The sequence below is a fragment of the Camelus ferus genome, chromosome 32 (genome assembly GCF_009834535.1).
Source record: "Camelus ferus isolate YT-003-E chromosome 32, BCGSAC_Cfer_1.0, whole genome shotgun sequence".
NCBI lineage: Eukaryota > Metazoa > Chordata > Mammalia > Artiodactyla > Camelidae > Camelus > Camelus ferus.
This window is the reverse complement of record NC_045727.1, coordinates 23,419,843-23,442,985: the sequence shown is the minus strand read 5'-3', so window position 1 is coordinate 23,442,985 and position 23,143 is coordinate 23,419,843. Positions and strand designations below refer to the sequence as shown.

Sequence of the window (23,143 nt, the reverse complement as noted above, 5' to 3'; positions counted from 1 at the left end):
CAAATGTTCAGGTGGCTATAATTCCTTTAAAAAAAAAAAAAAAAGAAAGAAAAAGCCTTGGCTGCTAAAACCACCCTCTGTCCGTAGCCAAGTCCTGGGCACCTTCTTGGTTTGGGACGTCACCATCGTTTCATCGCCAGGCACACGCACCACGACAGCTGGCTTGTTTTCCAAAATGCATCCACCCTGCTCAAAGCACCAGCTACCTTACCACTTTCTCAGAGATCACCATCCCACGGGGGTGGAACTCAAGACAATCAAAATCCTTAGGACGGAAAAAAAATAATGAGAAGTCACTGCATACCATTTTGACTATTAAACTGAGGAGAATGAACATCTCCCAATTACTGGGATTTTTTTTTTTTTTTCCGTTTCAGGATTCCCAGCAAAACCAAGGACTTAGAATTAAGTCCTGCCTCGTACAAGGCTGGTTTAACGTAGTTACTTTGGCAGGTAACGATGATCCGTTGTAGACGTAGTGAACACGCTACCTTTTTTCTACAATGCTCGTGGGTTGTAATTTAGTTTGTAAGTCATGCCACCAAGCTGATTACTTACATTCAGACATCACAAGGCAAAAATTACTGGATCTTCTAAACTCATTTACTAATGCTAACCTTCATGAATATTTCATGGAGAGCCCGGAGACTGAGAGTACGTGTGTGAGAGAGGGAAATTTATATGTGCGGAGAGTAAATTTTGCATTCTTTGACATTTAGAAGGAGAGTCGCGGTGTTTGTGTCCATAGTCTGCTTTGAATCCAAGTGCCCTTTGAGGGAAACTCAGAAGTGACATTTACTTGCTTGTGCTTCTAGGTTTCGTAGCTTACGCAGATAATGCATAATTGATGCCAGACGTCATTCGGCTCAACAAAAACTAATTTCGTTTATCCCCTTCCAGCGCAACTTCAAACACACATACGACAAGCCGTGTGGATTCGGGGCTGGGGTGGAGACATGTGTCAGAGCACAGTAAAGCTAGATGAAATGTTTCACTTTGGTCTTTTTAGGCGTCTTCAAATAGGATTTCTCTTGTTTTATGAGTGTCTTGATTTATTTTCTTTGAAATCGATCTTTACTCATTAGCAGTAAGCAAAGTTAGATGTTCACGTATCAGAGATAAGAGACAGTGAACCAGGGTAGCTGTCCCATGCCCTGAAATGTCTATAACACTCATAGCATTAAAGTGTAATTACTGTCCTCTTTCTATAATGACAATCTTTGTCATGGAACCCTAGGTGTGCCTGACCAGTTTAAACACTCAAATGTTTAACAGATGACTTCAGCAAAATGGTAAGACAGGAGTTTTTTAAAAATTGAAGTACAGCCAGTTACAATGTGTCAGTTTCTGGTGCACAGCACAATGTCCCAGTCACGCATACACTTACATATATTCGCTTTCATATTCTTTTTCATTAAAGGTTATTACAAGATATTGAATATAGTTCCCTGTGTTGCACAGAAGAAACTTTTGTTTTTTTTTTTAATCTGGGGATAGGCATTTCCTACTGTCCTCCCCCCAGCGACACCTCCATGTTTATGGCAGCTTTATTCACAGCAGCCAAGAGGTGGGCTCAACCCAAGTGTTCACTGACTGATGAATGGATGAAGAAGATGTAGCATGGCCATACAATGGAATATTATTCACCCTTAAAAAATGATAACATATGCAATACCATGGATGAACTTCGAGGGCTTTGTACCAAATGAAATTAGCCAGATAGAAAAGACAAATACTGTATGATCTCACTTTCATGGGGAATCTAAACCAAAAAAAAGGTCAAACTCATAGAAGCAGAGAGTAGAATAGAGGTTACCAGGAACCGGGGGTGGAGGAAATGGAGAGATGTTTGTCCAAGTGTGGAAACTTCCCGTTAGAAGATGGATACAATCTAAAGTTGTAAGGTATAGGATGGTGACTACAGTTAATTACACTGTGTGTACCTGACACTTGCTACGAGAACAGATCTTAAGTGCCTGCACCACACACACACACACACACACACACACACACACACACACAACGTACCTAAGCCTGTGATGGATATGTTAAGTAACCTGAGTGGTGATTGGTTCACAAAGTACACATAAGTCAAATCACTTTGCACTTTGAGAAGGTACAATTTTATTTGTCAATGGTATCTCAGTGAAGCTGAAAAAAAAACATTTAGGAAGGGCGGTGAGTTGGGAAGACTTTCACCAACAACCTGAGATGTGTCAGTAAATCCCTGCGGGGCACTTCCAGGAGGTCAAGTCTGCGGAAACCCACCGGCTTCGGCAGCTGAATTTACGACACTGGAACAGACCCCCAGGTGTTGTGTTTCAGGCGTTTGTTTTTTTTTTTCAGGGGGAAAAAATGGAGTTGGCGTTTTGAGGGCTGTGGCATGTCATTGCCTCCCTAATTCTTCTTCCCCATCTGGGAGGAAAGCTGTGTCTCTCGGCAGAACGAGAAGAGTGGGTTCAGTAGAAGGAAACGCACCTGTTGGGGAAAAAGGTGATTTTCCGCAGGTCCGAGGGTCACCCTGCTCAGCAGCCATGCTGGGCTCCACGAAACCCTGAAATAAACGGCACCCCTGGGCTTCTCCAGCTTAAAAAAAAAAAAGATGAAGCCTGTATCTGTGCTAATTAGAAAGTCATATACATCCATTGTGTTTGGGGAGGAGTGGAATCTCAGAACGAATAAACAAGGAGACACCACATCCTTACTTCTAACCTCGAGATAAACGCAATTTAAAGTCGTGACCTACTTCCTGCCAGCCGTTCATTTATATAAAACGATGTTGTAAAGAGATTTCTGTATTCTTTTTTTTTTAATTGCATGGCAAGCATTTTGTACACTGGGAAAATATCTTTGAAGTGTTGATTTGAGGAATCTGTTTTCAATGTCAGTAACTATGATAAAATTATGAGTTTGAAAAAAAGCTGCCAAGAAATGAATATAAGACAGTGTTCATCATTTCATGACACGTGTCCAGTATCTTGCAACCACCCAAGCATCCTCCTCCCTGTACACACTTATTCCACAAGGTGATGTTTCTGGAATAGTGACTCATGTGACAGAGGAACAGAGGACTCACAGCCTAACCTAGGCGCCTCTAGCAAAAAGCCTGCTGCCATGTGTGACCCAAAGTGAAACACCCTCTGGCTTCCAAGGGGGCCCTGCTACCTCCTCGATGCTCAAAGTCCTCTCTCCCTGCACTTCCCAGGCTGCAAAAACCCAGAAGCCTGGCTCAGGCTGCAGAGGTGAGGTTGGGAGTTTTACTCTCAAAATAGCAAAGTGGTTGTTTTTTTTTTTTCAAGTTTCAATGATCAAGCTGATTTTCAGAGCCATGGGCCTCTAATAGTAAACAAAATGGGTCTTTGATAATAACTCTATCACATCTAGCTTGAAAAAGACACAGACACAGCGTCTTCCCTGCCCACAGCCCTCTCAGCCCCACATCCAGGTTCGCTGTTTTGCCATTTACAGTAATAAGCACACGACTGTTTCTAATGGAAGTGGAGTCGATTTACAACATTGAGTTTCTGGTGGACAGCACAGTGATTCAGTTATACATATATATATTTTTTCTTTTCATATTCTTTTTCATTATAGGCCATTACAAGGTATTGAATATAGTTCCCTGTGCTCTACAGTAGGACCTTGTTGTTTATCTGTTTTATATATAGCAATTGGTATCTGCAAATCCCAAACTCCCAATTTATCCCTCTCCACCCCTTCTCCCCACTGGTAACCATAAGTTTCTTTTCTATGTCTGTTATATATCTTTGTTTTGTGAAAAAAGTTTATTTGTTTCCTTTTTTTTTTTTTGATTCTACATATAAGCGATATCATACGGTATTTCCTTCTTTCTCTTTCTGGCTTACTTCACTTAGAATGATGATCTCCAGGTCCATCCATGCTGCTGCAAATGGCATTATTTTATTCCTTTTTAATGGCTGAGTAGTATTCCACTGTGTGTGTGTGTGTGTGTGTGTGTGTGTGTGTGTGTGTGTACATATATACATTTTGGTTGCTTCCAAAGACATGATTATTAAGTCCCGAGAATCACTGGGCAAAATTGTACCCTCTTTGGAAGCCCCCAGGCTCCACCTGGTGATTCCCCTCTGCCCCCGCCACACTGATCTCTGTCTCCCGCTTGGCTGGGAAGGGAGGGAGTGGGCTGTCTCTGAGTGGACCCCATGGCCCTAGGATGGAGGGTGGAGAGTGCCCAGGAGTGGCAGCCAAGGCTCACTGAGCACCGGAGTTTTCCTTAGCTCCAGTGGAGAGTTTAAAGCCTGTGCCAGAGAATCCTGCAAGAAAGAGGAGAGAGAGCCCTGCCAAGAGACCAGACTTCCTGCGGGTCACTGCCTGGGAGCTGAGACAGAATGGATCCCGTTTAGAAACAGAAGTAAGCGTGGCGCGGGGCAGTGGGGGTGCCTATCAGAACCCGCGTTTAGTTATGTATTGCACTATTGGGGCAGTGTGATAGGCAGAATGCCCACCGAACTTCCCCCCAAAATGTCCATTTTCTGACCCCTAGAACCTATAAATAGATATGTTATCAGGGGCTTAAAAAAAAAAAAAAAAGACTTTACAGATGTAATTCAGTGTCCAGACCTTGAGATGGGGAGAGGATACTCAATTATCCGGATGGAGATTATCCAATCCCACATCCCACAAGCCCTTTAAATCAGAGGACTTCATCCAGAAGGAGAAGAGACCACCAGAAGCCAGAGACTGGAAGCCGGAGAGGGAGCTGAGGTCAGCCACACGAGGAGGCGGGGGTGCCGGCTGGACTTCTGACCCAAAGAACCAAGACGACCCAGGTGTGCTGTGTAAGCAGCCATGTCTGCAGCTGAGACAGGAAACCAGTCTGGGGAGGGGAAAGGACCTAGCCTTACACCTGCTGCCCGAGCAGGACTGGAGCTGGATAGGGCGGAGCCCTCCCAACACAGCATGTGATACACCAGAAACCCTTCTTGGACTTCAAGTTGTTTCACCCCCGAGACAGCACAGACGCTGGGCCTTCAGAGAGCCTTCCAGAAAGCTCTGCATTTTCCTGGAGGAAGCAGGGGTCCCTACTGGATGATCAGACTCTGAGAACGAGGAAGGAGGGGAATCAGTGAGTTCAGTGCAGGGAAATCCTTATCTCATCAGTTTCTCTACATCCTTCTAGGGTTTAATGCTGAAGCTTTTCATTGAGTTCAGCTGCCTCACGCAGCTATTTCTTTGGGGAAAAAAAGATATTTTTCATTGTTTAAATAGGGAGTAAAAAAAAATCAATCTACATAACAAGGCCATTTTTAAAGGCTAATTTGGTGGAAATCATAGGAAGAATGTAGAAAATCAGTTTTTCCCTCCTAGTGTGGACCTGAGGTCTTTTCTATTTATATGCAAATATCAGATGCCTGAACTCATCTTATGTTTTACAGTTTTGAAATACAGCCTATTTCATAAACGTTAGATTAATGAAGTCCTGATAAGATAGTGAGGGCTTTAAGAAAGCGGTTTTAGGAGATGCATTCTTAGAAGTACATTCTCCAACAGGTATGTCTTTGTATTAAGCCACAAAGAGAATTTTAACTTTTAAGTGTGATCTATTCTGGTTTTTTTTTTTCTTTTTTTGCGTTACTCTAAGAACACGTTGATCCTTGCTTAAAGAAAAATAATTAAATGTGACATTTAAAAAATAGACACCAGCCTTGTAGCAGCAAATCCAAGTAGCCGATACTCCAGCTTTGCTTGGAAATGTCTGCAAACTTCCCTTTATGTAATGACCTTCTGTTCAGAGTCTTTTCTTAGTTCTGCAGTATTTCCCTGGGTTCTAGTTGATTGCCTGAGCTTTAGCCGTACTTAACTCCCCTCCTTGAAGAAAAATATGATGCAGATTAGCTGAAATACTTGTTTTTAACCTACTGCCACATCATAATAAGTTGCAAAGCGCTTTGGTTCAGGCAGAAAGATGGTTTACCCCAGAGAGTGGCTACTTGGAGAAAAGTCGGCCTGATTTGTAACCACCTTGCTGCAGGAAGGCTGTGCAAGTGAATTCAGCCTTATTTCTATGGCTCTGGAATATGGCCGGAATATAAGCCAAAGAGAAAACAAGAAAGGAGGCCTTTGACTGGTGTTCCAGGTAGATTTCAAACCCAGAGGCGGGCTGGGGAGGGCGGGGCTGCTGCTGGAGGTTCTGCACGGACTTCAGACCCCGCCTGGCCGGCCACATGCAGCAAGCTTCCGCCCCTGCTCCTGGCAGCTGGCCCTGCCGAGTCTGAGCCACGCGTGTGTTTGCTTGCATATTCAGGTTCAAAAAAAATTTTTTTTTAATTTAAGTATAGTTGAATTATAATGCTGTGTTAGTTTCTGGTGTACAGCACAGTGATTCAGTTATACATGTATATCCATATTCTTTTTCATATTTTTTATCACTATAGGTTATTATAAGATATTGAATATAGTTCCCTGTGCTGTACAGTAGGACCTTCTTATCTATCTGTTCTGTACATAGTAGTTTGTATCTGCTAATCCCAAACTCCCAATTTATCCCTCCCCCCCTTTCCCCTTTGGTCATCATAAGTTTGTTTTCTATGTCTGTGAGTTTATTTCTGGTTTGTAAAATAGTTCATTTGCATCATTTTTTTTTAGATGCCACATATAAGTGATATCATATGATATTTGTCTTTCTCTGTCTGGCTTACTTAGCATGATCATCTCTAGGTCTATCTATGTTGCTGCTAATGGCATTATTTCATTCTTTTTTATGGCTGAGTAGTATTCCATTGTGTGTGTGTGTGTGTGTGTGTGTGTGTGTGTGTGTCACAACTTCTTTATCCTTTCACCTGTCAGTGGGCACTGAGTTCTGTATTCCAGCTGCAGGGGAGTCTAAGAAAGCAAGTCGCTGGCATTTTCAGTTTTTATGGCAACTGACAATCTGCAACTCACATCAAGATTTTGCAGGTAAAGAATTACCCAAGCAGAAGAAAGGATTTCAAATGCTTCCCATGTTTGTGAAGGAGGCCATACCAATGGCTTCGTCCCTGCTAATAAAACTCCAGTTTTACTCCCAATGGCAGTCACATAGCCATGGAAGTAGGTGACCCCCAAAGTTGCAAAGAGGAATCACTGGTCTAGACCGGTCCTGGTGACCCTCTTTCTCTCTGCCCGTCCTCGGTCATGGAGCAGGTAAATATGAAATCGGCTGGAGGCATCTGAGAAGACTGTGGATAGAAGCTTTCTTCTCTGCTTGATCCACCCCAGCCTGCCTGGGATGCTTGGGGCTACATCACCCAGAGAAGAAAGTCAGGAGGTCACGGTCTGGGGAGCCACTGCTGTGCTATTACAGAGCTTCTGAGCCCCCTCACCCTGCTCCCTCCACACTTCTGAGTTTAAGCCATTATTAGTTGGAGATTCTGAGAGGGAGCCGGGATGGAAATCAGGGAATATGACCCCAAACCCTTCCCTCCCCAGTGAACATCCCACCCGTTCATTTGCATGCTCTATGTAACCAGCTTGCTGAAGAAGCTCAGCACAGCCGCTTGCCTGAGTCTGCCCGCACGCCCCGGAGAGCATCACTCAACATACCCTCACTTTGTTTTCTTAACCTCCGCATCTGGTCTCAGAATTCTTTCTGCAACAAGACAAGAACCTAATCTCTGGCAACTCCAGCAGGCCTGGCCCCAGTCAGGTGGGTCCGTGAAGTATGGCTCCCCCCACAGGACAGGAATCCAGTGTCACTGGACTCCTACTGTCATTGCCCACCAGTCCCTGGTGACTCGCTCATTTGAACTGGCCCATCTTCCTCACTGTGAGCATCCAGGAGACAGCTCCACACTGGCTTCTTGGCTACACCGTCCAAGGCAAGTTTATGGGAGGCAGGTAGCCATTTGTCTAGACAACTTGAAGCTTTCAGGTCAAGAGCCCATGGGGGTGGACTGGAGTCATCTGGTCATGAAGAGTAATCAGTCAACCTAGGACCTCCCCCCCCCCAGTGCAGACAGGGCATGCTTTGGAAGGGGACAAAGCAAAAGTCATATACAGGGCACCTACTCTATGCCAGGCACTGAATTTTCAGAGGGGAATTTGACTTTTCCCACTGTAGGGGGAAGAAAACACAGGCGCATGGGTGTTACCCGCTGAGACACTGAATAGACACACAGAAAGTGAGCAGACTGTGGATGACTCTAGAACTCCGAGCCCCGGTCTTTGCAGGAACCTGGACAGGGAGCCAAACCGCCACCTCCACCCCAGCAACCAGCTGAGAACGTCCGGAGCTTTGGTCAACAGCCTCCAGCGTCCCTGTTTTTGCACCTCCTTCCAACTCAGAACCAGAGGAAAGCTAAACTTCAGGGGATGTCGATTCCTGGGCAGCGTGGACATCAGCTTGGCAGTGTGAAATTTCAGCAGAGAATGTAAGCTGCTTTATTTCAGTAAGATAACAACTAGCTTGTATAAATGTTTCTGGAAATGCTCTCAGTTCATCCTCATGATAATCCTTAAAGGCAAGTTCCTTGAAGATCCCCATTTCACAGGGAAGGAAACAAAGGCTCGGAGGTGCCCACGTGTTCAAGACTGCAGAGCTTGGACCCCGATCCAGGGCAGGCCAATTTCTCCTCCCTCAGACACTTGTCACAAGGAGGCTGGAGGAGTTCAAGAGCAGCGAGCATCTCCTCTCAGCACCAGCAGAGGGCCCAGCACTCCACGAGCTGGTACCCGATTCTAAGCTCTCTGCTATCTTCTTGCCTTTCAGACAGGGTCCATTTTGCTTTAGACGAAGTCCTTCACGATGTGGGGACCATCTACAAAACCAGGAAGACTGATGGATGGGGAACGAACCAGTGGTGCTTCTGGTGTCTGAGCATCCCCACAGGACGTGCAGGAATAGAGAAACGGGTCATCGTGCGGCCAGAACAAACCACAGGCCACAAATTCAGGCGGTCAAGATGTAAAACTGTTTTTATGTAATTCCAGTTTCTGCTCTGAGCCTCCACTCTACCTTCATCCGTTTGGATGTCCTCAAGCAAGATCCTTGCTTCCTCGTCTGTGACCCTGGGCACTGCAACCGGACCCACAGCACGGGGCCAATTGGGTTACCTGAACCCGTGTACACAGAGCATTTGCAAGACTGCAAAACATGGTCTTCATTGTTCTCCATCACTATTTTTGTTTTTGTTTTTTTTGTTGTTGGGTTTTTTTGCTTTTGCTTTTTGGGTTTTCTTATTTTTCTTTCTTGTTTTCTGGGTGGGGAGGTAATCAGGTTTATTTATTTATTTTAATGGAGGTGCTGGGGACTGAACCCAGGACCTCGTGCATGTGAGGCATGCACCCTACCACTGAGCTACACCCGCCCCTCACCCCCATCATCATCATCATTGACATGGGTCTCCCCTGCTTTTTCTAAGAGGTGTTTCAGAATTCAGGGAAGCGTGTATGGACTCTTGGTTGTATGGTCCACGTCGGCATCTGGCCCACGTGGCTTCCCCTGAGGTTCTCTCTTCCGCCCCTGCATCCCAGGTAACCGGGGCCCGCAGGTTGCTCTAACTAGCCACCTGGGGCTAGCTAAATTAAAATTCAATAATGCTAAAACTTCAGTTGTTTGGTTACACTCGCCACTATTCAAGTGCTCCGTTGCCATCGTGGGGCTAGTGGCTGCCAAGCTGGATAATGTGCATGCAGACGTTGTCATGGATGGTTCTGTTGGACAGCCCTGGTCTACACTGCTCTTGTTTCCTGAAAGGCCCCTCCCTGCCCAGTAAGTCTCTGTCTCTTTGCTGGTGTTACTGGGCACACAGGGATCCATGCTGCCAACCCCATACCACTATCGGCAGCTAGAAACTCTACTTTTGTGAATATTGTGGTATATGAGATTATGGAAGAAATTAAGAGAAAATTGGCTTTGGGAAAAATGTAAAGATAATATTAGCAAGTATAATTTTATTTTTTGAAAAAACAAGCTGGAGTCTTTTTTGTAAGAAAAATGTATAATTCAGTATTTAGGAAATATTTATGCTGCGCTCTGTGTTCAGTGATACAGTCGCCATCTTCTCTGCCCATAGCACGTACTGAATAACAGTTCAAATGAAGATTAATTGAAAGATTTTACTTTGCCAAGAAAACAGAAGCCTGCGCTCATTAATCCTGGTAACTCTGTTCTCTCTTTCTCTCTCTTGTGATCATTTCTTTGGGTTTCGTTTTTCAGCATCTTTACAATTAGATTTTTCAAAGTTTTAAATGCATACTTAAATGGACTGAATAACGAAGGTAGAAAAACATATGAGAGCAGAACAGGTCCAATATTTACAAAGTTTTGCTAAGAGAACTTATAATTGGTTTTTTAGACTAACTACAGCTTTCTTTGTTTTTTTTTTTTTTTTAATTGCCTCTCCAGAAGACCGTTCTCCAGCCTGCTCTGTGTGCCAGCACACAGACCTAAGGATTTCATGAATGAGTCCCATACCTTTGGTTTTCCATGGGGTTTGGTCAAGGAGGACCTTGGCTGGAGAAGGGAGGGAAGCAGAGAGATGTCCTGACACCCCTTCCTCTGGCTTCTGGGCTGCAGAGGTCCCTCAGGCTGGCCATGTGCCACATCAAAGCTCTCTGCCCCTCTCAAGAAGGTCTCCTCCTTTCCTCTCCTAACCTCTCCCTGCCCTTGACCCTCTGGCCTGGGGAAGGGGAGGGCAGCTCCACAGTGACAGTTACTCAACCATCCTTGGCTCCACGCGCCCACGTGCAGGAAAGCCAATCTACTGACACTGGGTGGTGGGGGAGGAAAGTGCAGTGTTTATTTTAAGGCACCGGACAAGGAGAATGGGCACCTGGTGCTCAAAAGACCTAGAATCCCTGATGGGTTTCAGCGAAACATTTTTAAAGGCCGGGCGAGGGAGGGGTCGCAGGGTATGTGATCAGATCATGCACAGTTCTCTAACCGGTTGATGGTGAAGTAACAGGGTGATGTCACAGGGGTTAACGTTATCAATTCTCAGGCTCCAGTAGGTCTGGGGGCTACGTGCTCATGGTCATCATGGCGTTAACACCTTCCACTGGGAGGGGGTTTTAGCTTCTGTAAGACAACTCAGGCAGTGTGCGTCAGATACTGTGATCTGGGTGCTCCAGAGAGGAGCTACAGCAGAGGACATGGGGGTGGGGGTCCTGGGAAGACCCTGTAGGGTCCCGTTTGGTTACAATTTGAGATGATTTCCCATGCTGTTCTCTTTCTCAGAGATATGAGAGCCCTTGGACCCCAGGTCTTCCTGTTTTGTCCCTTTCATATCTCATTTTTAAGAAAAACAGGAGCTGTTTTATTGTGTATAATCTTACCTGTGTTAATACATAAACTTTAAAAAGTTGGAAGAAACGATGATGTTTACCAAAAATAATCTAAGCTACTGCAGCAAGACCAAAGTCAATTACTTAAACCCCGGACAATCATTGTCCACCCATTCTTCAGCTTATCAGGAAGCCATCACTCAAGCTTTATGTTGGGTTATGAAACCATTCGTCTTACAAACTTCATTAAGTCAAAATAAGAAACAACGTTTTCTTCAGCCGATGCTCCCTTTTTGTCACCCAGACCTGTCCCCTAAATATTAATCTACTGTAACGCGCAAGCTTTATATCCGCAAGAGTTGCCTCCAATTACTTTCACCTTGGAAAGCCACAAGGGCAAAAGGCTGCGTTCCCACTGAGTTTTTAAAGCGCAATAATTCAGGGCAAAAACAATTAACTTCCATGCAGGCAAATACACGGTGTGAAAGTAAAGTAAACATTCAATAACGGGAGATGGAGACAATTTCTCAAGGCGAAGCCCGGGTTGCTGACGCCCACAAGCGCACCCAGCGCCATCCTGTGCGGACGGAGGGCGTGCACGCCGGAGCCGAGCTGTAACGACGGGGAGGGCGCTGTCGGCCCCGGTGCGGGCTTGCTGGGCACGTAACTCATTCCACAGGAGTGGCCCAAGGCGAGGTGAAGAGACCCAGGAGCTCTGGGCCACCTGAAGCCCCCTTGTCACTCTTCCTCTGGATTCTTGGTGAGGCAGGAGGGGAGGCGGCGGGGCACAGCCATGAAAAGAATGACACAGCAATTGGCACCAAGGTGGCGCAAGCCTCAGCTCCCAGTGGACCTTGAACTTCAATACACGCCCATTGAAATACAGCAGCTGCTCAATGGCCCTCCCACAGGGGCCAGGACAGTTCCCAGTCAGACCATTAAAAAGTCAAAAAGTGGGTGATGACCCAGTTTCTGGGACTCCCAGCCCCTTCCCAAAGTAGCCGGAGTAACCCTCGCACTCGCTAGCATGTGAGGTTACCGAGCCCGTGAAAACTAACAACCTCGCACTTCGTGGCCTTTCTCTTGCCTTTGGAGACGGCCCGCACTCTGCCTATGGAGTGTGCATCTACTTTTACTTTAAGCTAAACACCCCCACACCTTGAGGCCCCGCTCTCTTGCCTTCCGAGGCAGCCCCCACTCCGCCTCTGGAATGTGTGTCTCACTAAATAAATTAGCTTTCACTCTGCGATGGCTCGCTCTTGAATTCTTCCCTGCGCGAAGCCAAGGACCCTCCCTTGATGGGGCGCATCCCGGGGACACCGCCGTCCTCTCATGCCCCACTTTCCTCTATCGCTGGGATTCTGACTTCAGCTTCAGCATCTGCGGTTTGGTCCACTGTGTCAGCTGGGTTCCCAGTGTGGTCTTACGAATATGTTCCTCCATTTCTGTTATCAGTGTTTGCTCAGTGCCTTTAGCGAAGGCTCTTACATCACAGCCTCCATCAAAACAGCCAGAGCAGCTCGTCAAGTTCGCCAGCTCCTGGATTCACCGCAGGAGAGCCTGATTCAGAGGGTTCGGCGGGGTGGGGGCGGGGGCGGGGACGGCCCCAGGACGTGCATGCTTTTTCCACAACAGCCCAGCAACGTTCTGATGCAGGTCAGGGCAGCACGGTGGCCCCCGGAGTCGGTCACCAAGTATGTCCAGGTCTCCACCTGTGAGGTGTGTCCTGCCCTCTGTGGCCAGTACAAGAGCCACATAACGACTTCTGGCCAGTGGACTGTGACTGGAAATGACATCTGCTGTGTCAGAGCACGACGACTTCATTATCAGTTGTCCAGACTCTCCGCAGCTCTTTTTCTCCTCTTCTACGGTGACTGGCAAAGAGGAAAGGATGGACACACATGCCCCGTCATACTCTGTAAATATCCTGTAACTAAGATACAATCTCACATAAAAATGGAGAAATTCGTCAATTGACTAAGATTATGTTTTTCTGCCGTTTTGAACAATAGGTGCTTAAAACCGACGTTGACTTGTATGAAAAGAATGGTTACATGTCTTCCAGTTGAGCCGATGTGCTGAGTTTCAGTCCAGGACCAGCCGGCGCGAGAACACCATTTTCTCCATCTCATCACACATACTCCAACTGATACATGGTTCAGGGAACGAGGAAGACGCAGCAGGCGAAGATAAGTCTTAACATCAGGGCGTTAAGCATCACTGCTCTCCCCCGGTGACGGATGAGGACAGCTTAACACCCTGCGTTTGCTTCAGCACCAACTTATTCAGGAACAGTCTACAGTTGGATCATATCCACTCAGGGCTTCCACTGACCAAGCACATAGAAGGGACCAGGGAGCCCTTGTACATTGTCTCACTTCGCCCTCAAACCTGTGGACTCCACATCTACTCAGGTAAATGCCATTCAGTATTTTTCTGCTCTGAGTTGACCTACGAGCCAAGTGCCAAAGCCGTTGTTATGTGTATGGAATGGAAAGTAGGTGGTAATAACCTTGGAACTAAAAGGTGTGGCCGGCAGAGGGCGGAAGTTAGCCTGGGTAGGGAAGGAGGAAGAGGGCGCTGCAGAAGCTCTGGTATCTTCCCCTCGCACACAGAACCCGAGGCCCTGACTAGCATCGGTGGAACAGGACAAAGAATTTAGAGGGGCACCAGGAGGAGGAGCAGCAGGTGACCATCTCAGAGCTGCCTTTCGGAGCTGGAAGGAGAAAGGCATATGAACATGAATAATTCCCATCCTTCCCAAAAGGGTAAATGTTCTCTAAAGCTGTTAAACATGGAAATGACATTATGAGCATATTAGAACATCCTGGAAGAAACAGGAGAAGCAGAGCTTCAGAGCTTAAAAGATGCTTCACAGGCGTGGAGCTCAGTGTGAGGAGGGGTAGAATGGTGACTTCTGGATTTCGTCAAACTTCTGAATGATGAGTTAGCTACCATATACAAACATACCAATACCACAAATATATGTCTTAAGGAGGCAAGCAGGCAGTGGTTTGTTCAGGTGCACACAATCTGAAAGAGTGAGTGTTTTGGGGAAGCTGTAAGTATTTTAACACACTTAAACCGTGAAATATTACAAGATACCCTTAAATTTTCTCAACATTTAAATTTCATCTCAGTTGTGTGTGTGTGTGTGTGTGTGTGTGTGTGTGTGCTTATTTTTTGGGTGTCTATTGATACCTAGCCTAAAATCCAATCATTTTCCTGGGAGAAAAATTCTCTACCACTCTACTTTTCATTCTGAAACGTGATTTAAAATTTAGCATCCTATTTTGATACGCTCAGGTGCCCACCCGAGACAGAAGCGGTAGGCATCTTGGGGGAAGCCCCAGTACATGTTTCCACTTCTGGAGTCCTAGGTGGTGAATCTCTTTCTCCCATGGCCAGCTTAGCTCTGAAGGGTCGGGGGAGAGAGACAAGTGAACGTTTCTGCTTTGTTAACCAGCTGGGTGGAGCTGTTAGCATCACCATACCACTGCGGGTTCTGAACTCAATTCCAAGCCAGATGAGGGTGAAAATGGCCTTTTTCATTCTTATTCATGTACTGGCAGGGTTGTCTAAGGTCTCTGGGTTGAAGAAGAGAGAAGAATCTGGCAGATTTGAATATGCCAAAGTCTGCAGGGTGCTTGCAAGTTTTACAAGATCACCATTTCTGTCTTACTGCCACGTTGTCTTACTTGAAGTCCTTTCGAGTTCAGGGAGCAAGGAGATTCTGGAACCCACAGGATTCCCATAAGACAGATGCTCATCCACAGAAACTAGTAGGAACCCAACTCTAGATGCCTTGTGCTCTTCTGATTTCACTCCGTATGCCTCTGACATCCCTTAGAGAGGGCAGGCGCCAAAGTTGATTACAACAGTTGATTTAATTTTCTATGAATCAAGTTCTTGCAATGTGAGTGACTCCAGACTAGCTGCATCAGCTGTTACATTGCCTCTCCCAGACCAGGGACCACACACATTCAGACTGATTTGATTCTCTCTGGTCTCCTTGAGTCTCAGCCTGCAGCCCACAGAGGTGATAAGCGATGAACAGTCTTGAGGCATCTAATTTCTTTTTAGCGGGTGATGTGAGCAGGAGGGGGAAACAGAAAGAATCCTTCAGTCATAGGTTACTCGGTGACGAGACGGCTGATTAATTTTTACCTTGCACAAAGCCTGGGGAAATTAACTTGATAAGCATCTCACCTCCGCAGACTAAGTGAAACTTCCCGATCAAAGGAATTATGGGAGGGGATTGTTAAAAAACACAGACGCCAGGTGCTACCCTGGGAGACCCTGGTTCCTTAGGTGTGAAGGGGGGCCCAGGAACTGGTACATTTACGGAATCTTAATGTAATTGTGAAGGTCGTGCCAGTTCAGGGAACCCTGCCCCGGGAACGTGGGCAGGTTGGGATGGGCAGACAAGCCCATTTCTCTTCCCTCTGGGCTCACCCGGCTAGTTCAGGGTCCTTCTTAGCTGAAGGTCCTTTCCTTAATTACCTTAACTGTTTAACCTTGATTACGAAGTTCCTTTTGCCCTGTGAGACAGCATTCACAGGTCCTAGGGATTAGGGTGCAGGCATCTTTGGGGGGATGTTAACCTGACCACCATCGGCAGGATTTGGGTGGGGTGGTCAACCTCTTCATACAATGGAGAGAGAATGTCCCGAATTAGGAGGGAGAGTTCTAGGAACATTAGGGATTTTTGCCCCACTCTGACCCCCAAGAGATCAAGCCAAACGGAGATGCTGAGTGATTCTTTTTATACCACTTCCAGATCAGATGTGCGTTTCAGGGCCAAAGCACTGGTCCCAGATACAGAATGAGCACAGAAAACATGACTATAGACTACCCTGTTGACTGCTTTTCTCTGGCTCCTTTTGGTCTCTAAGATAAACTCCAAAGGAGCCACAAGCTTGCGGCCAATTAGATGTGTTTCGTTTTGCCAACCCCATGTTTATCTGAGCACAGCACAGGCAGCCTGAGGTTTGCTGCAATCCCCACCCCTCCCTGGTGTCTCCCGTGGCCGCAGACAGATGCCCGACACCAGCTGAAGCCACTCAGCCAAGCCCTCCGGCCCACCTCTCAGCTCCATACCCTCTCGTCCTCCACATCCTCCCCCTGGGCTTCATCCTCGTGGACCGCCTCGCCATTTTCCAAAACATGTCGCCTTTCACAGCTCACTCCCTTCTCCTCATCCATGGCTACCCCTTTCTCCACTTATTAAAACCCTCTTTATCTCTCGTGGCCCGTTTCAAAAGCCGTTTCCCGTGGCAAGGTTTCCCTAACTCTCCCGAAGCGGGGGCAAAGCCCTCTTCTTGGTGTTACCACCCCCTCCCTGTCTATACACCTGGGACCCCAGGCTGTTCCCACGGGAGGGTGGTCGTCTGTGCCCACGGCGGTCCGCACGCTGGAGACCAGCGCCTCCGTCGTGCTCACTGCACACAGGCTCAGAGCCGAATTCCAAGAAGAGACGATGACAAAGTGGACGACGCACCGAGGAACGCGGTTGTGATGACAGTGAAAGCCAGCGAGAGAGAGAAAGGACGGAGCTAAGGGAGGCGGAAGAAAACATTAAGGACAGAGAGAGTGATTCACACTAAGTTGTCAAAAATACTGTTTTTGGATTTAAATCTATTCAGATGATTGAATCTCATTTAAAAAAAAAAAATCCAGAGCGATAATAGCTTCACCTGCCACGACCCAGCCGCACGCAACCTGCAGGGTAGGATCTGGAGGCTCGTGAACATCAGATGAACCACTTACTTCAACCCAGTAACCGTGCTCATCCAAACCCCAAAGCACTTCTCCGCTGGTCACTCCCCAGGTCCAATTTCAATCAACTGAGCAACACGTGCGGAGAAGCCAGACATGAAGTGCCCAGCACGGGTGAGGGAGCATCTGAAATATTTCTCAAGTAAAGGAAATGCTAACGGCCCTTTTGATGGATGGCGAGTGACTTGTGTCACCTTTCTCCGGGCTAATGGAGAGGGGGCCATGCTGGGTACCATCTTCTCCACGGCCCCTGCCCTCCTCCATCCGCGGACATATCACAGTTCCAGCCAGGCTAAAATTCCAAAGGCCACGATGTGTGTTTGATTTAATAGTGTGACACCAACCAAGAAAAACAAGGCCATAAAAAGAAAAAGACACGTTGCTCTCCTAATTCATGTCACTGGAAAGACAGTAACAAATGGACACGGAAAGAAGAAGGAGCAATTAGGAGACTGGACGCCCAGAGTGGCCCTGTGTGAGTCTGCGGCTGGTGATGGACGGCTGTGCGAGCGCCTTTTAAACCTGAGTTGAGGACCCTTCCTCTGCCCTGGAGGCAGATAAGAGTAATAACCCTTATGTATCGGTGCCCAGCCTCCACGTGTTAATGCTCAGGAAAATCTATGAATGGTTTATTCGATCATCTTTTCTAGATGAGAAATGGAGACACAGAGAAGGCTGAGAAATTTATCCAAAGCCACACAGCCAGGAAGGGGCAGAGGATGGGTTTGAACCTAGGTGTCTGGTTCCAGAAATGATGGCCATAACCACCACACAGCACAGCCTTCCACAGGATCAGAGCTTTGGGGAGCAGGCGCCCGAATGATCAGAAAATAGAAGAGTTCAGGTGGTCCTTTGACCCCCCACGGAGCCCGGTCCGGTGATAAACGTGCCCAGTCGGCACTCGTGCTTACCTCGACCGCCTCCCCAGGCCCCCCCAAAGGACGGGAAGGACAATGGGGGAGAAACAGGGCATAAACACAGGGGGATGAAGTAAAAGGGGAGAGGGGACGTGAGCACAAATGTGGGAAATTGGGAAAAGCCTGGACCGAGGGTAGCTGATTCTAGAAAGAGCTGAAACTCAGGCTGCCACTGGGGAACCCCCCACAAAGCAAGTGCGCTGCAGGTCAGGGTCCAGACGTTCGAGGCGCCTGTGTGTCTGGGTTCAGCAAATTAAACAGAGCCAGATCATGCAAGTCTTAGAGTCTGAATCACACCCTGGTGACTCTTCCATGGGCATCTCCATCAGCCCTGGAGGCAGAGACCCAAATTCTAGTCCTGTATCAACGAGACAACGTGTGAACATCGAGTGTTGCAAATTAAACATACTGGGCTGTGTCTCGAAGTCTCAAGCATAACCTAGGTGAGAAGATACTCGACATTATGAGCTATTAGGGAAATGCAAGTTAAAACCATGATGAGGTAACACTACACACCTATTAGAACCGTAAAAACAAAACCAAATGAAACGAATACGATCAAGTGGTAGATAAAGGGCCTTATACAAAGATTAAGTATGTCTTGAGACACGGGTGATGAACATTTGAGAATATAGTTTTCAAAGAATTTAAATGTATAGAATAGTCAGGGATGTATTTCATGAAAAGACCTTTACAATGAAAACAACAAAACATTGCTGAAAAAATATTTGAAAAGCCTGAATTAAATTAAGGGAGAGATGTAAAGTATATTCATGGACTGGAAGACTCAGGATTGTTACATTGTCAATTTCCTCCAGAGTGGTCCTTAGAGTAAACACACTCCCAAATAAGAGAAATACCCCAAGGTATGGCGGGCACACATTTTGTTTACATGTCCATCAGGTGATGGGCATGGGGTGCTTCCTCTTTTTATGAATGAAGCTCCCAGGGACATCTGTGTACAGTTTGTGTGTTCTCCTTGCTTCTTGCTATATGTTTTCAATACACTGTGTAATTCGAGCGTTTTAACTGGGTCTGCGAGCCCTTCTGATTTGTGGCCCCTAGAAGGGCTTGTTTAGCGGACTGTCTGGAGCCTCTCACTGCATCCTGATCATTTCCCTGTGTGACCAGCCGGGATGCTGCCTTCCAGTTCCTACTCGGCTATGAGAAGGTAGGGCCAGTTCGTGGGCTGTGACTAAATGCAGACTTCAGTGCCTGGCCCTCGGCGCAATGAATAAGCCTTCACGAGGAACCGGAGAGGAGCAGGATATGAATGAAGGCTTCCAGCGCCAGCGGATCACAGTCCAGCTCCTCTGACCCCGGGCTGGCGAGACCACACACACTGTACCCTCACGAGCCTTGGCAAATGCTAAGCGCAGTCTTGCCTCCCTTCGTGCAACCAAGAGGCTCCTCCTGCAAAGCCAGCGCGCAGAGAGCAGACACCCGTGTGCGCAGACGCGCGGCTGCAGACAGGCTCCCTGGTTTATGAATAGAATTCCTGAGCGGAGCTCAGCCAGTGGGAAACTCGCACGGGTCACATGACCACGGCTGAGCCAATCACTGCAGCCCAGGGGCAAGCCCTTACCCTGATTGGTCCGGCGTGGTCCAGCGACCACCTGGAGCGCGTTTGGATTCGGAGTCGGGCGGGGATGGATCCCCAGTGAAAATCTTGGTTTGTTTCCTTAACCCTGGGAAGGAGCTCAGGCAGGAATAAAAAGTACTCCCGTATCCGTGCAGGATACTTGTAAACATCTCTCAGTTTTCAGGAGCGTTTGGCAGTTTGAACTTAATTTCTGGAAGTATTCATTAGACAGCAAACCACAGTACAGCCCTTCAAGCAGCAAACGCTTTTCATCAGTTTATCCTGTAAAGTACTTCCTTCCGAAGAAAACAGTGACAGACAGACATTTTCTATGGAGACGCAGAAAAATGAGTGCATACACATACATACACACACACATGCACACACACATACACACACATACACATACACACGTAGACACAGACACACATATGCACACATATACACACACATACATATACGCACGCACGCACATACATACACACACACATACACACAGACACATATACACACATACACATGCACATACACACACACATACACACACATACATATACACTCATGCACACACATACATACACACATGCACATACAGACATACACACACACATACACACAGACACACACATACACATATACACACCAACACACACGTACACATACATACACACAGGCATACACACATACACAGACACACATACACACAGAGACACATACATATACATACACACATACACGGACATATATACACAGAGACACACATACATACACACATACACAAGATACATACACACATACTTACACACACACACACACACACAGACAGGAGTTTGAACAAAGACCTATTCTAGAACATCAGATGCCCGGACGTGCTTTATTCCGGGGGTCACTGCTATCTGACGCCCCACTGTCCATCACCAGTGTGTGCACCTTTCTCTCCCCAACCCTGTTTCTGAAACGCCTGCTGTGATTAAGAGTTTGTAGGAGATTTTTCCCAAAGCCGCCTGCATGGATGCATCTTTCAGAATGTTCAGTAACCCAGTTGTGACACATGCCCTTGGACCGAGTCTTTAAAGACCCCTGACATTTATTGACAGACAGTAATTAAGAAGAGATGACTTCTGCCACGTGCGTGACTTACCTCTGAGTCATCTTCTCCATCAGCGTTCCCTCCACATCGTCCTCTTCAGGAAGGCAAGCTGCTCTACTCAGTGCCACGGCGCACTCACCCTGGTGCATACTGAGGACCGCTCTCTGCTCTGTCTTCCTGGATGGGTCTTGAGAATGTCCACGTGGGGGAGGGAGGCCCCGGTCGCTGGTACTGAGGGGTGTGTTCCCAGAGAATCCAAGCCGTGCAGTCAGAACTGCTCAGAATTAGGGTGTCAGGAAATGTGGTTTTCTCAGGCACCGTAAGCAAAGGGTGATGGCTTAACTTAGTGTCCCCATCTGAGGGGGAAATGTTGGCTTTCGACAGCGAGGCCGTGAGAGTAGACTTCACCGGATTCCCCGGGGTGACCCGGGTGGTCTGGACACCCGTCTCAGTGACAGACCACAGCCCCCCATCTCACCCTTCTCACCCTGCGGAGTCTCTCTTCTCGTGATGAGCTCACTGTGGTGAGTTCAAAGGCCGCATCCTTATACGCCGTCCGCTTCCAACAGTTTCTTCATCTTCATGGCCCTAAACACTTTTCCTCGTGTTCGTTAGGCCACTCTTGGTTGCAAATGTGAGGAACACGTTTAGCCTGATGATCAAGTATTTTGCTTCCAATTCTCAGGCTGAGGGCACACAGCACCGAAAAGGGTGAGCCCTGGACAGAAAAAAAATCAAACTGATGGTTACCAAGGGTGAAAGAGGGCGGAGGGATAAATTAGGAGTTTGAGATTAGCAGATACAAACCACTACTTATAAAATAGATAAACAACAAGGTCCTACTACTGTACAGCACAGGGAACTACATTCAATTTCTTGTGATGACCTATAATGGAAAAGAATCTGAAAAAGAATATATATGAATATAGTATTAACTGAATCACTGTGCTGAACACCAGAAACTAACACAACATTGTAAATCAACTCTACTTCAATTAAAAAAAGAATTAAATAAATTGATGCACATAAAACAAACAAAACAAAATAACAACCAAATGGATGAGAAGTCATTTTAGGCCTAATGGCTATCAAATGCCTTGAGTGTCCTGTTTTCTTCTGAAAGTTTTATGGTTTTACATTTTTTTGGTCTCATGTATATTTTGTGCACCATGAATGTTGGTGCCCTGCGTACGTTCAGTGGATCTCAGACTTTTGGCATTTGACACACCTGGTGGTCTTCACTTGGTCCTTCCCTCCGTTTTTGTCTGTTTTTGCAAGCAATGCTCTACTTAATTTTTCTAAGCACAACACACCCCATGTTTAATTTCTTTGATCTGCTGCATTTGTTTCTTTCTCTTGTCTTCCGTAGCAGGATGGAATATTCTCAACTAACACCATAAACGCACAATGCAAGTCTCGAGCCAGCTCTCCGTCTTCTTCCCTTCGGGGGACGCCATTTTGGATGCCTTTCTTTGGGATGAACACTCATCCCATCTGGAGAGACGGAACATTCCATCCCTTCTATTGAAGAAGCCCCCAAAACCCGTCTTCCTTCTGTGCTGGTTCTCCCTGAAACTGGAGTCCGGCCAGTGGCTGGAGGCAATGAATGTCCTTCCAAACGGCTCTTCCCTCTGGGAAAACCCATCAGAAGAGGGAGAGGACTGATTTCAACTGGTTTCAGCCAGATAGGGGCTGTTTAATAGACCTTGGACACATGGCTTCTGTCCATGAAGAAGTGGCAGCCTCAAGGGGTCTCCCAAGCCGACCGGAAAATCAGGCACCAACCCAATAAAAGAGTCTGCGGTGACTGCTTCGAAGTCTGCGTGTGACTCCAGACAGCAGAATGCCAGGCCAAAAGAGGCTTACACATTGGGTTTAAAATAAGAGGCTTAAATAAACAGGTGGTTTCAGGGTTGGTTTGGTGACTCAGTGAGCTCAGGGCTCTGGATGAGCCTCTCTGTGACGCTCTTGGTCTTTTCCTCATAGTCACAAGAGGGTTGCCACAGCTCCAGCCATTCAGTCCATCTAATCCTCATGCAGCACCACACAAAAGCAGAGCTAAGGGAAGGAACCTCTGTTACATGTCTCTCTCTCTTTCTATTAGAGAGGATAATGGTGCTCAGAAGCTCCAAGGATTCTTTCTGTTCCGCCAGCCAGAACTGAAGGAATTCTCAAGCCCCAGCTTTAAAAGCAGCTGCAGTAGTGGGTACCTGGCATTTTCACCCTCCATAGAATGACAGAGAAGGACTCTGAAATAAGGAGAAGGGGCTGGGAATAGCTTCTGGCTGGGGAATCACAAGCCCTGAGGTCTGTATGGGCAGGCCATGTTTGTGTATGTCTGCATCCCAGCTTCTTCCCAGGAAAACAGGAGGGGCTCAGTGAGTCCACACCAATATGAACAGCACTGCCCCTCAGGACAGGGAGACCAGACCCTTTGGGGTCACTTTCCTGCAGGGCACCCATCAGCCTGAGACGCCCCCATTGGTCGGGTTGGCTCCCAGTGAGCTCCAGACCCTCGTTCCCTTGTTCCCACGT

At 47.1% G+C, this 23,143-nt stretch overlaps 1 long non-coding RNA gene and 1 other non-coding gene across 2 annotated transcripts in view; both read right to left on the bottom strand.

The window, feature by feature from the left end:
- The window catches only part of LOC116660934, a 46,262-nt gene extending 25,011 nt beyond the window's left edge, over positions 1 to 21,251 (bottom strand). Inside the window, exon 1 of the long non-coding RNA XR_004316610.1 lies at positions 20,660 to 21,251. This is a non-coding gene — a long non-coding RNA (uncharacterized LOC116660934). The remainder of the gene's footprint in view (positions 1 to 20,659) is intronic.
- TRNAV-CAC lies at positions 9,252 to 9,323 on the bottom strand. The gene has a single exon. It is a non-coding gene; the product is annotated as a tRNA-Val (tRNA).
- Positions 21,252 to 23,143: the final 1,892 nt, after the last annotated feature.